Below are 15,283 nucleotides of genomic sequence, written 5' to 3'. Positions count from 1 at the left end.
TAAATAGTACCTATCGATCGATTAACATTACTTAAACACTTCTATTCAAAGCCCTGTGTCCAGAGGTAAAAAGTTATATTCCCAGCTTTCCAAGAGCTAACTTTATATTAGAAGAGGTAACTCACATGCACATAAAAAAAAATGTGTGTGTGTGTGTATGTATGTGTGTGTCATGATAAGGAGGCAACATGGGAGTTGGAATACTTCTTATAGTCCATTCCTGCCACCATCACTGACTATCTTCTCCTCCTCTGAGATTCATTCAATCCAAATTTATGACCCTATCAAGACTCTGTAAGCTGTTTCCTGCTTACTCTCAGAACATTCCTGGTCAGTGCCTGCTTACATACAGTCTTTTCACTCCATCCCAAACATGGCCCTCATAATAGGAGACCACAATATATAGACTCCCACAAATATCCTAAGCTCCAGTTTCTCAGTCTCCTTATTTCTCATGATCTATTCCTCTACTTCACCACTTGTGACCAGTGAGAATGAAGTCTAGCTAGTGACAAAAAAAAAGGCAGGCAATAACGTATATACATCTTCTTGTATATATCCCACAGAGTCCTTGGGAATATTCTAAAATTTAAATCTTTAATCCTCTTCGTCAAAAATCTTCAAACTAACAGTGAGACAAAAGAGGTGACCATGGCTGCCAGCCCCAATGCAGGTTTGGTTTTATTGTTTATCTGTCTTTCTATGTTACTTGATACTGCTTAGTAAGCTATAGGACCATTAACAGCCATTTTGTCTGATTCCTTATATGTACGACTCAAGGCTGAAAGAAGAAACTATCCCAAGATAACAGAGTTCCTCATTTTACTTTAGAATGAGGGCCAAGGCAAGTTTATAATCTTGGTAATTGTTGAGATTATTACAAAGCATCTCTGCTATACTGTCTTTGAACTAAGAGAGAATGAATAAAGAATAATAATAACACTTAACCAATATCAGAGAGGGATATAGGTGGGGGTTGGTTGAATTATCCCCAATTGCATATGAAAGGCACTGACTCATACTTCCGTAAGAGCTAAAGAAGTAATGGAAGCGGGTGAGATGAATGAAATGAAAAGACCTAGTTTAAGAATGAATTTCTCAGGGAGGGAGGAGGGGAAGCAAGATGGGGGGGGGGGATTGTAAAATTCAAAATAAATGAAATCTTTCTAAAAAAAAAGAATGAATTTCTCTGAAAGGGAACAGAAAGCAATAAATTATATCATCAATACAACTTCAATCAGTTTTTAAGCTAACATGATGAGAGTTGGAGCTTTAAAAACAACCAATACTATATGCATAACACTGTCAGTAAGTTCCATTCAACAATGTTTAAAATGGATAAGGCTCCTTCATTATGTGGTGTGGAGGTATTAAAAAAAAGAAACATTGTTTTCATGGAGTTTACAGCTTAGTAGGAGGGAATGAGATAAATATATAAATCACTAGGGTGGATGGTTGTGTTGGTAAATGTTTAACAAGAGGCTCTCCAGAAGAAAAAAAAGTGTCTACAACATACTTTTTAACTTAACCTTCCATTATTAACATTTTCTAAGTGCAGGTTGAATCAGATTAAAATGTAATTTTAGAATATTTAACAAAATAAATAAAAATACAATCAAATGCAGATGGTTAAAATATGGATTTTCTCAGTCAGTATATGACTGTAGGTATCCTTTTGAGTTTGACACTGCTGGTATAGATGATCAAAAATAGAATAAATTACACTCATATTTGTCAATGTATAAATGTCTGCACTGAAAATTTAACAATCAATTTTCCCAAGGCAGTATGAGTTTGATATGACACTCCTATATAAAACTTTTATGTAAGTCAGAGCATAAACACCACAAGAAAAATGCAAACAAATATAGAAGTTTAGAGGAGAAGTTGCATTCAAATAAGGGTGAGAAGGATCTAGACTCACTCAGAGCAGGTTTCAGGGAGGAGGCAGCTGGGTCTCGAAAAATAAATAGGATCAATGTTAAAATGTGAGATGAAGGAACAAATAAGTATAAAGAGCCAGAAATGAGAAAGATTTGTTCAAGAATGGTCAACAGACAAATCTGACAAGAGTTGGGGTGTTAAGCAACCAACCAATAGTGGGAGATATGGCTGGGAAGTGAGATTAAGGTCTGATTTCAGAGATTCTTAGATGCCAGATTAATGAGCTTGAACATTATCCTGTAGGCAATAGAGAGTTAAAAGATTTCTGAACAGAGAATATCATCAGGGCTTGAAATATCAAATATATACTATACTAACAGACTGTATAAATGAATGAACTTTTAAAGTTGGCTTTCTCTACCCACAAAATATGAAAAGGAAGTAGGATCATTCTGAGGATACGGTTAACTAAACTATGAAGTCAAATTAAAACAAAACAAATAAACAACCACCAGATATGAACCAGGGCCAGAATGAATCATAATTAGACTTCCCCTGTACTTAACTTCACATATTGAAGTAGAATGTGCTTAGTGTCAAATTCACCTACTCAACATTCTCTTTCTGTAATTTATTGTTATTTTGGTGAAACCCACAGATAAAATTAAAATGCTTTCTTGATTTTAGGCATCTTTTAAAAATTAAATCTTTCCATATATGTACAATAAAGACATTTTTGATTTTTCTGTAATTTGAAGGTGTTATGAAAGAAAGCAGATGGGAAGGACAGAGAAAAAAAGAATTATCAAATATATTACATAGCATATGTACTCTTTATGATAGATGCCCCAAATTTATCCTAAGCACTATGCTGAAAGATCTATAAAACTGCGCTTACCCTTTGATCCAGAAATATCACTGTGTCCCCAATATAAAAAAGGGGAGAAGGACCTATTTTGAAAATATTTATAGTAACCCTTTTTTGTGATGGCAAAGAATTGGAAGTTGAAGGTTATCCATCAATTAAATAATTACTGAACAAGTTGTGGCTTATGATTAATGGAATATGATTTATTGAATGATTTCAAAAACACTTGGGCTTAGATGAACTGATGTAAAGTCAAGTAAGCAGAATCAGGAGAACATTGTGCACAGTAACAGTGATATTGTATGATGATGAACTGTGACTGATTTAGCTATTCTCATCAATAAAATCATCCAAGATAATTCCAAAGGACTCATGATGAAAAATGCTATCCATTTCCAGGGAAAGAACCGATAGAGTTTGAAAGCAGATCAAAGCAAATTGTTTTTCACTTCATTTTTTTGTACAGTTTTTTTTAATCTATCTTCTTTTACAACATGACTAACATGGAAATGTGTTTTACATGTCTGTACATGTAAAAACTATATCAAATTGTTTACCAAAGGATGTGGGAGGGGTGAGAGAATTTCAAGAATTTGAAACTCAAAATTTTAAAAAACAAATGTTAAAAATTGTTTTGTCATGCAATTAGGAAAATCCATCATAAGCTTGATATTATTAGTGCTATTTTCATGCTGGTGAATAGAAATAACACTGCATCTGGAGTCTCAGGATTCGGTTCAAATATTACCTTTGATATTCACTACCTGTACTACCATTGACAAATCATTAACCTTCCTATCTAGACCTCAGTTTCCTCATCTGATGAAAGGGATTTGAACTATATTACTTCAAGTCTCTTCTCAGCTTTAAATTTGAAATCCAATGATCCTAGGCATAACAATAAGAAACCACAAGAGTGAATCAGTCAAGAGCAAAGTAGAAACCATATTTTAGGTGATCAGACCTGTCTTTTCTCCTAATTGAGTTCTAGAGAAACAAAAATGAAGGCCTAGCCCATTTTTCTGCCAGCACATGTGGAAATTATTATTATTATCTTTCATTTAAATTTGGCATCCATGAAAGTAATACTACTTTAATAAAATGTTTTCCTTCTCTCACTAGCCTTTACCAGGTTAAAAGTTATATCTACAATATTATCTGAACAACCACTATCTATCTCAACATTATAGCTCTTTTCAATATTCATTTGAAAACACATCTGAGAAACCACCTTTAGCAATGGTTTAATTTGGTTTTTGGTGAGAATGCATCTGAACAATTGGCTGGACTATGTGATATAAAGTAACGTAAATATTATGATACCTTAAAGAGTTTGAGTAGAAAACAGTGCTTTTCAACTCACTAAATTAAGGGGGTATCTGTTTCTGTGTGTGTGTGTGTGTGTGTGTGTGTGTGTGTGTGTGTGTATAAATTATTTGTGTTATCTCAAAAATTGAGGGTTTCATAAGGGACACAACTTCTTAATTTTTTTGACAGAGGTTCAAAAAAAATAAAATTTGAAAATATTTTGTCCTTATCCTACAGGAATCCAACTCTCTATACTATTATAAAATGTCAGAAGAACCTAAGGATGTAGAATAAAGGTCCTCTCTACCCACCCTTCTGTCTTACTCTCTCTCTCTCTCACTGACAATCACACATAGATGATGCACATTTATTTGAAAAAGTTAATCACAGTCATGATAGTAGGGTGGGTCTTTGCCATTTTTTTGCCCAGGGTAAAATAGTTTAATCAATGACTGTTAACAAATATTCTCAAAGTTTCCAACTTGTAATAATAAATATTTAATGACTATGAACTCAGAGTTGTGGGAGAAAATGGACAGGCCATATGAAGTAAAAACAAATTAACGTGAAGCCGCAGAAAGCTTATCTAGAAGTTTGATATTTTGAAACTTCTTATAATTTAGTTTTGATTTTTTTCCTACTCTGTACTCCATCCTTGAGCATTTTCAACTACCATCAAACTACTTATTACTACAAGAATTTATTTTTTCAGAAAAAAAATGGATCCAAATAGCCTGTTGATTATGTAAATGGTGTATACATATATGTATGCATGTATGTATGTGTGTGTGTATGTTTACATAAATTTATACCGCCAGTATTCTTGGCTTTCTTCAAAACTCAGTTCAAATTCTACTTTCTGCCACAGATCTTTACTGGTTCACCATCTGTGCCTTTCCCACTGAAATTATCTTCCATCCACTTTGTATATCTTGAATGAACCTAGTTATTTACGTTTTTTCCTTCCAGAAGAAATTAGTTGCTACAGTAAATAAAGCACTGGATCCAGAGTCAGGAAGACTTGAGTTCAAATCCGGATCAGATACTCACTATATGAACCTACACAAGTCACTTACCCTCTGGCTGCCTCAATTTCTTAACTGTAAAATGGGGATAATAATAACATATACTTTCCAGGGCTGTTGTGAGGATCACATAAAAAAAATTTGTAAAGCCCTTAGCATTGGAATGTAGAAGTACTAATATATGGAAGGTGTTTAAAAATACTTATTCTTCTCCCTCCCTTCTTCCCTTCCTTCTATTAAAATGGGAGCTCTTAGAAGGCAAGGGCTGTTTTTGCATCTCTTTGTATTCCTAACAATTAGCATTATGTTTGGAAGATAATGCTTGATGACATAATTCTGCATATTAACATGTTTAAAGGGAAATCTAGCAGGGACCCCAATAACTAATTTACATGGTCACCTGTTTTTGTTTTCATTTTTTTAGGTTTTTGAAAGGCAAATGGGGTTAAGTGGTTTGCCCAAGGCCACACGGCTAGGTAATTATTAAGTGTCTGAGACCAGATTTGAACCCAGGTACTTATCCACTGCACCACCTAGCCGCCCCGGTCACCTATTTTAAAAAGGATTCTGTTCAAATCAAGCTGGATAACCTCTGACCCACCTTCTGAGGTTCTGCAAGTCTACGAACCATATGCTGAAAGATGAATCTCCAGACCTCATAAGATTGAACCCAAACACAGAGGGAAATATCCATGTGCAACTAATGCCTAAGAGGTTTCAAGATTAGACCAATATGACTCTGGGCATGTCTGTGCATCTCACAAGGCTAGACTTGTTGTATTTCTCCATTTATAACTTCAAGCCAGCTTGACAGCTAACCCAACTCTTATTTCACAGGCATGCATTCTTTTCTGCTTAGCCAACAAACTGTTCCAACTCCTGTGGCTGGTCAGCAATTAGACAAGAACACCCAGGGCTTGGATTGAAGGCAAGTGAGAATCCCTGGGTCACTGGAAGGGTCAGCTGGGAATTCCATTTGCAGTATAGTTCTAAGGATCATTGTAATATCAAGTCCAGGACATAGCAACCAATTGGCTAACTGCACAATGGAAGAATGTAGTGAGCACCTAGAAGTGAGAGAGAAATCAGGGTTTGAGACCTACATTCATGTTTACTTAACTACATGATCATAGCCAAATTACAAGTTATTCCTCCCATAGTTTCTAATCTTTCAAACTGAAATAATACTATGGTTAGTAGAAATTTATTCACAAGGATGCCCTAGGGATCAAATGAGGTGATATGGATATAAGCATATAAATGGATATAAGAATATGTAAATTATATATATATATATATATATATATATATATATATATATATAAATATATAATGCTATTTGCAAAGCATGTATATGTGTGTGTGTGTGCATGCAAACAGGGGGGCTATATAAATACTCTTTGATCAAATCTCCATGAAGATAGCAGAGAAAATTCATGACCCTACTTAAGGAACAGCAGGAGCCTCCACAATCTAGAGGAAGTGAGCAGGAGCATTTCTTAGCTATAGTAAAGCAGAGAAATGCAGCTTTTCCAAGTGAAGTCTAGAAGTTCAGTTATACTAACAGCCAAAAAAGATCCTCAAAGCAGACAGTAGCAATGGGGATATACCAGCAACTGCTGGGGGCAAGAGGAGTGGGGAAATACCTCACTTTTCAGAACTAGACAAAAGTTAGATGGAGAACAAAGTCTAGGAATTCTTTAGCCACTAAGCTTCTTCCTAATGTCCTTTAGGGTCAATGCGATTCAAGGGAAAAGATCCAATGCTTAATTTTATTCACTTCAAAGAAATTTTCCAGGTCTTTAAGGGGTACATGTCTACCCTTAGATAAGACTTACACAGCATCTGATACATAGAAGACATTTAATAATTCAATAAATGCTTGTTGATTGGCTGGTTGTTGGCTCAAACCCTGTATATTCAACCCTGAATCTGGGGATCATGTTTAGGGCTCTTGATTCCCAAGCCTCAGTCCACAAAGGGCAATAAATCCAAAATTCTGAATATCAGTTCTGGAATCTTGCTCACCTCCACAAAGGCACATTGTCTATTTACCTCTGCCTCATAAGGTATGCCTTTCATATTGTAGAATCACAGAATCAGCTGGATAGGACCCAAAAGATCAACTCCTTCAAACTCCTTACTTTACAAATAAAAGAGGCCCTAAAAAAGTAATTTTGCTAGTGTTATGCAGGTAATGAAATAGCTGAGCTAGGGTTCAAACAAAGATTGACTAACTTCAGACCCACTGTTGTTTAGAAGATATCTTCCACTAGAAAACTTTCACAATCCATAGTAAGAAAGAATAGAGGGTGGGGATGACAGAGTTGGAGAATCTATGTTCAATGCTATTTCTGTCACATACTACCTCCATAAGGTCAGACAAATCACTTAACCTCCCTGGGTGTTAGGCTTTTCATTTGTAAAATCTGAGGGTTAGACTGGATGAGTCTGAGGTTCCTTCTGATTTTAGATCTATAACCTTTATAATATAGAGGGTGTGCTGTGTAGCCAAATGAAAATGAAAATGCTCAGCTGATAGAAATTCACTCATCTTCCAGCTTCCTGCTATAGAAGACAATTCTACTTGACATCAGATCTTCCCCAATTCCATTTCCCACCCAACCCTCCATTTTCCCAATATAAATCATCCCAACTCTGTCAGAACCAGGTCCTGGTGAGTCACAGTCAAACCACAAGGGTACTTCCCTTTGGCAAGGACACTGGTTTTGAAGGTAGCTCTAAAAACAGGACTAGGGCCGTGGAGAGAGCTACAGAGGCAGAAGGTGAGCTTTGTTCTCTTCAAAACTAGAAAAGCATCAATTTCATTCCAAGCAGTGCAAATTTTCAAGGGGCCAAAACTTTATAAAGCATTAAAGTCAATCAGTTGTGGCATTATTAGTAGGAAAAGAGAAAATTATAATACCTGACATCTATATAGCACTTACTAATTATCAGGCTAACCATTTTACAATGATCTCATTTGAGCCTCATAACAGCCCTGGAAGATAAGTGCTATCAATATCATCCTCACTTTTTAGATATGGGAAGTGAGGCAGGTGCTATTATTATCATTCTCATTTTAAAGATATGGAAACTGAGGCAGACAGGTTAAGTGACTTGCCTGAAGTCATACAACTAGGCAGTGTCAGAGATCACATTTGAACTCAGGTCTTCCCAACTCTAGGTCTGGTATGTTGAGCCATGGAATCACCTAACTGCCATATGTGTATAAATGTTATATGTCTATGTTATATATGAATGTCTATTTGCCTTCAGAGTTTAGGCAAGCAGTTTTCAAAAAGAGCTGAAAATGCAAAAGCCTATCGACTTGAGTCAGCCTCTCTGCCCCACTAGATCTTCAGTACTGTCAGGAGGCAGAGCTGGTAACTCTGAATAGCAATAAGGGTGAAAAGGAGAGCAGTTTGTCCAGAATTATCAAGTCCATTGCTTTTCTTCTCTCTTTTTATCTTAAAAATAAAAGTTTCCATGTAATATCACAAAAACTAGCTGCACCAAGAATCTAGGGGTAGTATTTAGGCCTCTTGATTCCCAGGTCTCCATCCATAAAGGACAACCTCACTGTCAGTGCTAGAATCCTACTCACCTCCAACAAAGGTACAACTTTCCTTTTTAGTCAAAAGCTCTTAATTTATTTTGAATCATGGACCATTTGGCAATCTGAACCCTTTTGTTTTTAAATGAAAAAATTAAAATATTTGGGGCCACAAAGAAAAGCAATTATACTGAAAGACAATTATAAAAATAGTTTTAAAATGGAGAATATTTTTCTTCCTGGAAATTGCATTTATGTTAATAGTAACCAGCTGTAGAGTCTGCAAACATTTGGCTCAGCTCCCTTTGAAAAGCAATTTAAATATTAAACTGTTCATATCTTTTGTATCAGTAATATTGCTACTAAGAAAAGAAATAAGAGGAAAAGGACCAATGTGTACCAAAAAATATGTAACAGTTATTTTTGCAGTGACAAAGACTTGAAAACTGAGGGGTAACACATCAACTTATGAAATGACTGGATAGTCATGGATGTGATGGTGTACTATTGTGTTGCATGAAATGATGAAGTGGTTGATTTCAGAGAAATTTGAGAATACACATGAATCATTGTAGATGAAGTGAGAACCACAATAATAATAATTTCTCTAATCATAACAATATTGTTAAGACACTCAACTTTGAAAGTCTGATTTCTGATCAACACCATGATCAACCATCATGATTCCTAAAGACTCAGCATGAAGTAGGCTGCTCACCTCCAAATAGAGAGGTGATGGATTCAAGAGTACAAAATGAGACATATTAAAATTTGGGGGTTAAAGGGACATGGCCAATGTGGGAATTTGTTGATTTTGCATGTTTGTAACAAAGAGAATTTTTTTTCTTGCTTTCTGAGAAGAAGGTGAAGGAAGAGAATGTAAATCTGCTTTTTTAAAAAAAAATTAGTTTAGGGGGTGGCTAGGTGGCACAGTGGATAAAGCACTGGCCCTGGAGTCAGGAGTACCTGGGTTCAAATCCTGTCTCAGACACTTAATAATTACCTAGCTGTGTGGCCTTGGACAAGCCACTTAACCCCATTTGCCTTGCAAAAAAAAAAAAAAAAGAATGAAAGCAACTTAGGTTGTTTCCACCTTCCCCTAATACCATCCTTGTCAGAGTAGGAGAAACACAGCAAAGACGTACAATGCAGATGTCACTAATTTATAATTGCTAGACTTATTCAATGTTCCTTAATGCAAGCAAGGACTGATGCATTGCCCAAACTTGGATCTGGGTTGCAGTCTAGGATCTCAATCTCAGGGCAATGAGGAGCACTAGCACACCAGAGTTTGCAGTTATAGGGGAAAAGGAAATCTGGTCACAGTTCCAGGGCAGAAAAAAGTGCTTGCAGTGATTCACAGATCAGTGCATAGTACAGGAAAGTAATAAGCATACCTCTTCCTAGATATATCATTTTGTAAGAGCCAAAAACTCACAGGTCCCCAGAATTACCTCAGAAAATAGCTGTACAAAAAATTTAAAACTTGCATCAGTGCCCCCTCCATTTCAGAAGTTAAAGCCTCACTATAACTGAGTTAAAAATCAATAAATAGGCTAGAAAATGAGCAAGCAGCAGGAAAAGATTCTGATTATAGAAAGTTACTATGATAGGGAAGATCAAAATACTAACTCAGAAGAAGACAATTTCTACATCTAGAGCCTCAAAAAATTATGAATTGGCCCCAAGCATGAGAGTGCTCAAAAAGTATTTTAAAAACCAAGTAAGAGAGGTAGAGAGAATCAGGAAGAGAAACAAGAGTGATGAAATGATGGGGGGGGGGGGGATTTAGTAGATTGGCAAAAAATACTGAAAAAAGTGCCTTAAAAACCAGAATAGGTCATATGGTAACAGAGGCACAAACATACAATGAAGAGAAGAATGCTTTGATAAGCAGAGTTGGCCAAATGGAAAAAGGTACACAAAAATTCACTGAAGAGAAGAACTTCTTAAAAAATAGAACTAAAGGGGTGGCTAGGTGGTGCAGTGGATAGAGTACTGGCCCTGGAGTCAGGAGTACCTGAATTCAAATCTGACCTCAGACACTTAATAATTACCTAGCTGTGTGGCCTTGGACAAGACACTTAAACTTAACCCCCATTGCCTTGCAAAGACTAAAAAAAAAAAAAAAAATAGAACTGACCAAATGCAAAGAGGTATAAAAATCCACTGAAGAAAATAATTCTTCAAAATTAGAATTGTACAAGTAAAAACTAAAGACTTTAAGACAACAAGAAAAAATCAAAAGAATGAAAAAATACAAGAAAATGTGTTCATTGGAAAAATACTTGACCTAGAAAATAGATCTAGAAGAGATCATTTTAAAATTATTGAACTACCTGAAAGTCATGATCAAAAAGAACCTAAATATCATCTTTCAAGAAAGTATCAAGAAAAATTGCCCCAATATTCTAGAACCAGATGATAAAATGAAAAAAAAAAATCCATCACTTCCTGAAAGAGATCCCTAAATGAAAACTCCAGGATTATAGTACATTCCAGAGCTCCCAGGTCAAAGAGAAAATACTGCAAACAGTCAAAAAGAAATACTATTCCTGAAGGCAAAAGAACTAGGATTACAACCAAGAGAGACACCTACCCAAGAAAATTGAGTATAATCCTTCAGGGATAAAAATGGATATTTAATGAATTAGGGGACTTTTAAATATTCCTGATGAGAAAACCAGAACTGAATAGAAAATTTGACTTCCAAATACAAGACTCAAAGGAGGCATAACAAGAAAAATAGATAAAAGAAATCCTAAGAGATTTAATAAGTTTCAACCATTTACATATCTATATGGGAAAGTTATAACTGTAATTCCTAAAAACTTTTTCATTATTAGGGCAGTTAGGAGAATACAAAGACAGAAAACAGGGGTGTAAGTTGAATGTGATAGTATGATTATCTAAAAAAGTAAAATTAAGGGATGAGAAAGAATGCACTGGAAATGGAGAGGTAGATTGAGGCAAATTATCTGAAATTAAAGAGGTAAAAAAAAGCTTTTATAGTAGAGGGAAAATAAGGGGGAGGGAGCATGTGAACCTTATTATCATTGGAACTGACTCAAAGAGGAAATGACACACTCAATTGGGTCTAGAGATCTCTTATCATATAGAAAATTAGGATATAAAAGAAATAAGAGAAAGGGGGATAGCTGATAGTAGGGAGGGCTATTGGGGGAGGAAAAAGAAGCAAAACTTTTGGAGGGTGGAGGGTACAGGATGGAAATAAATAAATAATTGATTATCATTACTGTGGAAAAAATGCTTGCAGCAAGTTTCTCTGACTAAGACTTCATTTCTTAGCTATATAGAAAACTGAGTCAAATTTATAGAAATAAGAGTCATTCCTCAATTGAAATTTGCTCAAAGGGTATGAACAGGCAGCTCTAGATAAAGTAATCAAAACTATCTATGGTCATATTTTAAAAACCCTCTGGTCATATTCTTAAAAAACCCTCTAAATCACTATTGATTAGATGAATATAAATTTAAACAACTTTGATCTACCATCATCATATTCCTATTAGATTGCCTAATATGACAGAAAAAAAAGAAAATGATAAATGTTGGCAACAACTTACACCCCTGTTTTCTGTCTTTTCACTTAATGTGGAAAAATTAAACCACTAAAAAATTTTATACTAATTCAATCATTCTGGAGAACAATAGGGAACTCGCCCAAAGGAGTATAAAACTATGTATGTACTTTAATCAAAAAAAATACCATTACTAGATCTATATCCCAAAGAGATCAGGAACAAAAATGAAAATGTCTTATATGTATAAAAAAATATTTAGAGCTGCTCTTTTAGTGATAACAAAGAATTGCAAATTGAGGGGATGTCCATCAATTGGGAATGGTTGAACATGTTCTATATATGATTGTGATAAAAGATTTTAAGAAAGGTCAAGTAAGATGCTCTCAGAAAAACCTGGAAAGACTTAACATGAACTAGCATGTCATCTGAAAGAACACATTAAGGAGAGAAATAATAAATAAATCTAGAAAGATAAGTGGAAACCAAATTTCAGGAATTTTAAAAAGTCAGGCTAAGAATATTTTATTCTAGATCCAATAGAGAGCCATTAAAGATTTCTTAGTAAAGTGATAAAATCAGATCTGTTTTAGGAATAACAGTCTCCTATCTGTGGAAAAATGGATTGGAAAGGGCAAAGGCCAGGAGATTATTTTTGAAAGGTCAGTGCAATAGTGTAGGTAATAGTTGACAAGGTCTTGAACTAGGGGTAGAAGTGAGAGTAAAAAGGAGATAAATGTAGGAAATATGTGGAGGTAGTATTCATAGGATATGGCAACTGATGGGATATGGGAGAGAAAATAGTTAAAAGGATTCCAAGGTTGCAAACTCAGATGATTAGAAGAATGGGGTTATCTTCAATGGGAATCCCAAACAGATTAGAGCAAGAATGGCTCTGGAAGAAAATATGATCTGGATTAAAATCCTGCCTCTTACTTAGTTGTGTAACTTTAAGCAAATCACTGAAACTCCCTGGGACTTTGTTTCCTAAAGTATAAAATGAAGGTATTAGATTATATGGTCTCTGTGGTCCCTTCAAGGTCTAGATCTATGAAACAATAAGAGATCAAGGAGGATTAGATAAGTGCTTAGACTTGCATGGAAGTTTAATCACCACAGCCTTTTTTTTTTTGAAAGATTTTATTTATATGGTTTCCATGGTATGCATTGATCTAAGTTGAATGTGATGAGAGAGAAATCATATCCTTAAGAAAGTATGAGATATAGCAGAGTTACATAAGGTAACTTTTTTTTAAATTAAAGGTAATAAGGGGGCAGCCAAGTGGCACAGTGGACAGAGCACCAGCCCTGGAGTCAGGAGTGCCTGAGTTCAAATCTGACCATAGACACTTAATAATTGCCTAGCTGTGTGACCTTGGGCAAGTCACTTAACCCCATTGCCTTGAATAAAAATAAAAATAAAATTAAAGGTAATAGTCTTTGGTCTTTGTTCAAACTCCACAATTCTTTCTCAGGATACAGATGGCATTCTCCATCACAGATATCCCAAAATTGTGCCTGATTGTTGCCCTGCTGGTATGAGCAAGTCCATTAATACTGATCATCACTCTCATGTTGCTGTTAGGGTGTACAATATGCTTCTGGTTCTTCTCATCTCACTCAACATCAGTTCATGCAAATCCTTCCAGGCTTTCCTGAATTCCCATCCCTTCTGGTTTCTAATAGAGCAATAGCATTCCATCACATACATATACCACAATTTATTACGCCATTCCCCAATTGATGACATCCCCTCAATTTCCAATTCTTTGCCACCATAAACAGAGCTGACATGAATATTTTTGTACAGGTGATGTTTTAACCCTTTTTCATAATCTCTTTAGGGTATAGCCCCAGTAGTGGTCTTGCTGGATCAAAGGGTATGCACATTTTTATTGCCTTTTGGGCATAATTCCAAACTGTTCTCCAGAAAGGTTGGATGAGTTCACAGCTCCACCAACAATGTATTAGTGTCCCAGATTTCCCACATCCCTTCCAACATTGATCATTGCCCTTTCTAATCATATTGGCCAGTCTGAGAGGTGTGAGCTGTTACAGACATTATTTCTATAAGAAAATTTTACTGCTTTTAAAGCTAACATTTTCAAAGAGACTTTTGGTATTCAGTCCACTTTGAAAGTAGGGACCACATAAACTAGCCGTCCATACTACTCCCTTTTCATCAGATTTTTCTCTACCCAATCTATAGGGCACCATCATTAGACTTAGTCTTAGGGTGCTCATTAATTTAGCATTAGGAAAACTTTCATTTGCATCAAAATTTTTAGCAGTATTTCCTACTTTTCCCATTACAATTGTTTCATTTGCAAAATAAAAATCAATAGTAATACTTACACTTCTGAGGTAAAGACAAGATTTATAATGGAAAAATGTTGGTGGGATGAAAAGTACAGGAAATTCATGGGAAATGTTACTAGTTGTCCTGATTTCAAAGGTGTGCAAATAATTTAGCAGACTGTAAATTAATGTGTAATAGTAATACAATTAGGATTCCCACATAAATTATTTTCTTTCTATCATTATCCACCTTTTCCACATCTTTTGTATGAAAATTTTAAATTTTAAAGCATACTTCTATCTTTAATTTATATATGTCTCAAAACTCTTCTGACCAAGATGTTTGCCTGAAAGGAAAGCAGGCTATCCAACTTCAATCCTTAACATTTACATCAGATAAAATAATGATCTAGAGATCTAATGAGAAACTAGAATAACTTCTACTTCTGGACTGTCTTATTATCTGTTCTCCTCTCCATTCCTTTCACCTACTAGCAAAAACCAGTCTCAGTTCTGGGTAGTTTTGTGACTAGAAATGGGACAAAAGATGGAACATATATAGTCTACAAGTCTATTAGAATTATGAGAGGTGGACACTGCTGAGAAAGTTAAAGGTGGGTGGGGAGGGGAGAATACCTGGGAAACATTAGCAGTTATCAACCAACCTGGTATAGTGCTTAGGACAGAATATCTAATATCCCTAATATTTTATTCTCACACACTTGAAAGAACCCTGAAGATATGGTACTCTGAAACTTTGAGAAGTAAATATCTGGGCAAGAAGCCAAAGCAAGATCAACAG

General features: G+C 35.3%; 1 protein-coding gene across 1 annotated transcript in view; it reads right to left on the bottom strand.

The window, feature by feature from the left end:
• Positions 1-15,283, bottom strand: part of DCBLD1 (discoidin, CUB and LCCL domain containing 1) — a 106,649-nt gene that overhangs the window by 45,803 nt on the left and 45,563 nt on the right. The window lies entirely within an intron of this gene.

Source organism: Macrotis lagotis, chromosome 5 (assembly GCF_037893015.1).
Source record: "Macrotis lagotis isolate mMagLag1 chromosome 5, bilby.v1.9.chrom.fasta, whole genome shotgun sequence".
In the NCBI taxonomy this organism is placed as follows: domain Eukaryota; kingdom Metazoa; phylum Chordata; class Mammalia; order Peramelemorphia; family Peramelidae; genus Macrotis; species Macrotis lagotis.
Note: the sequence above shows the minus strand (reverse complement) of the source record. Positions and strands in the feature narration are given on the sequence as shown.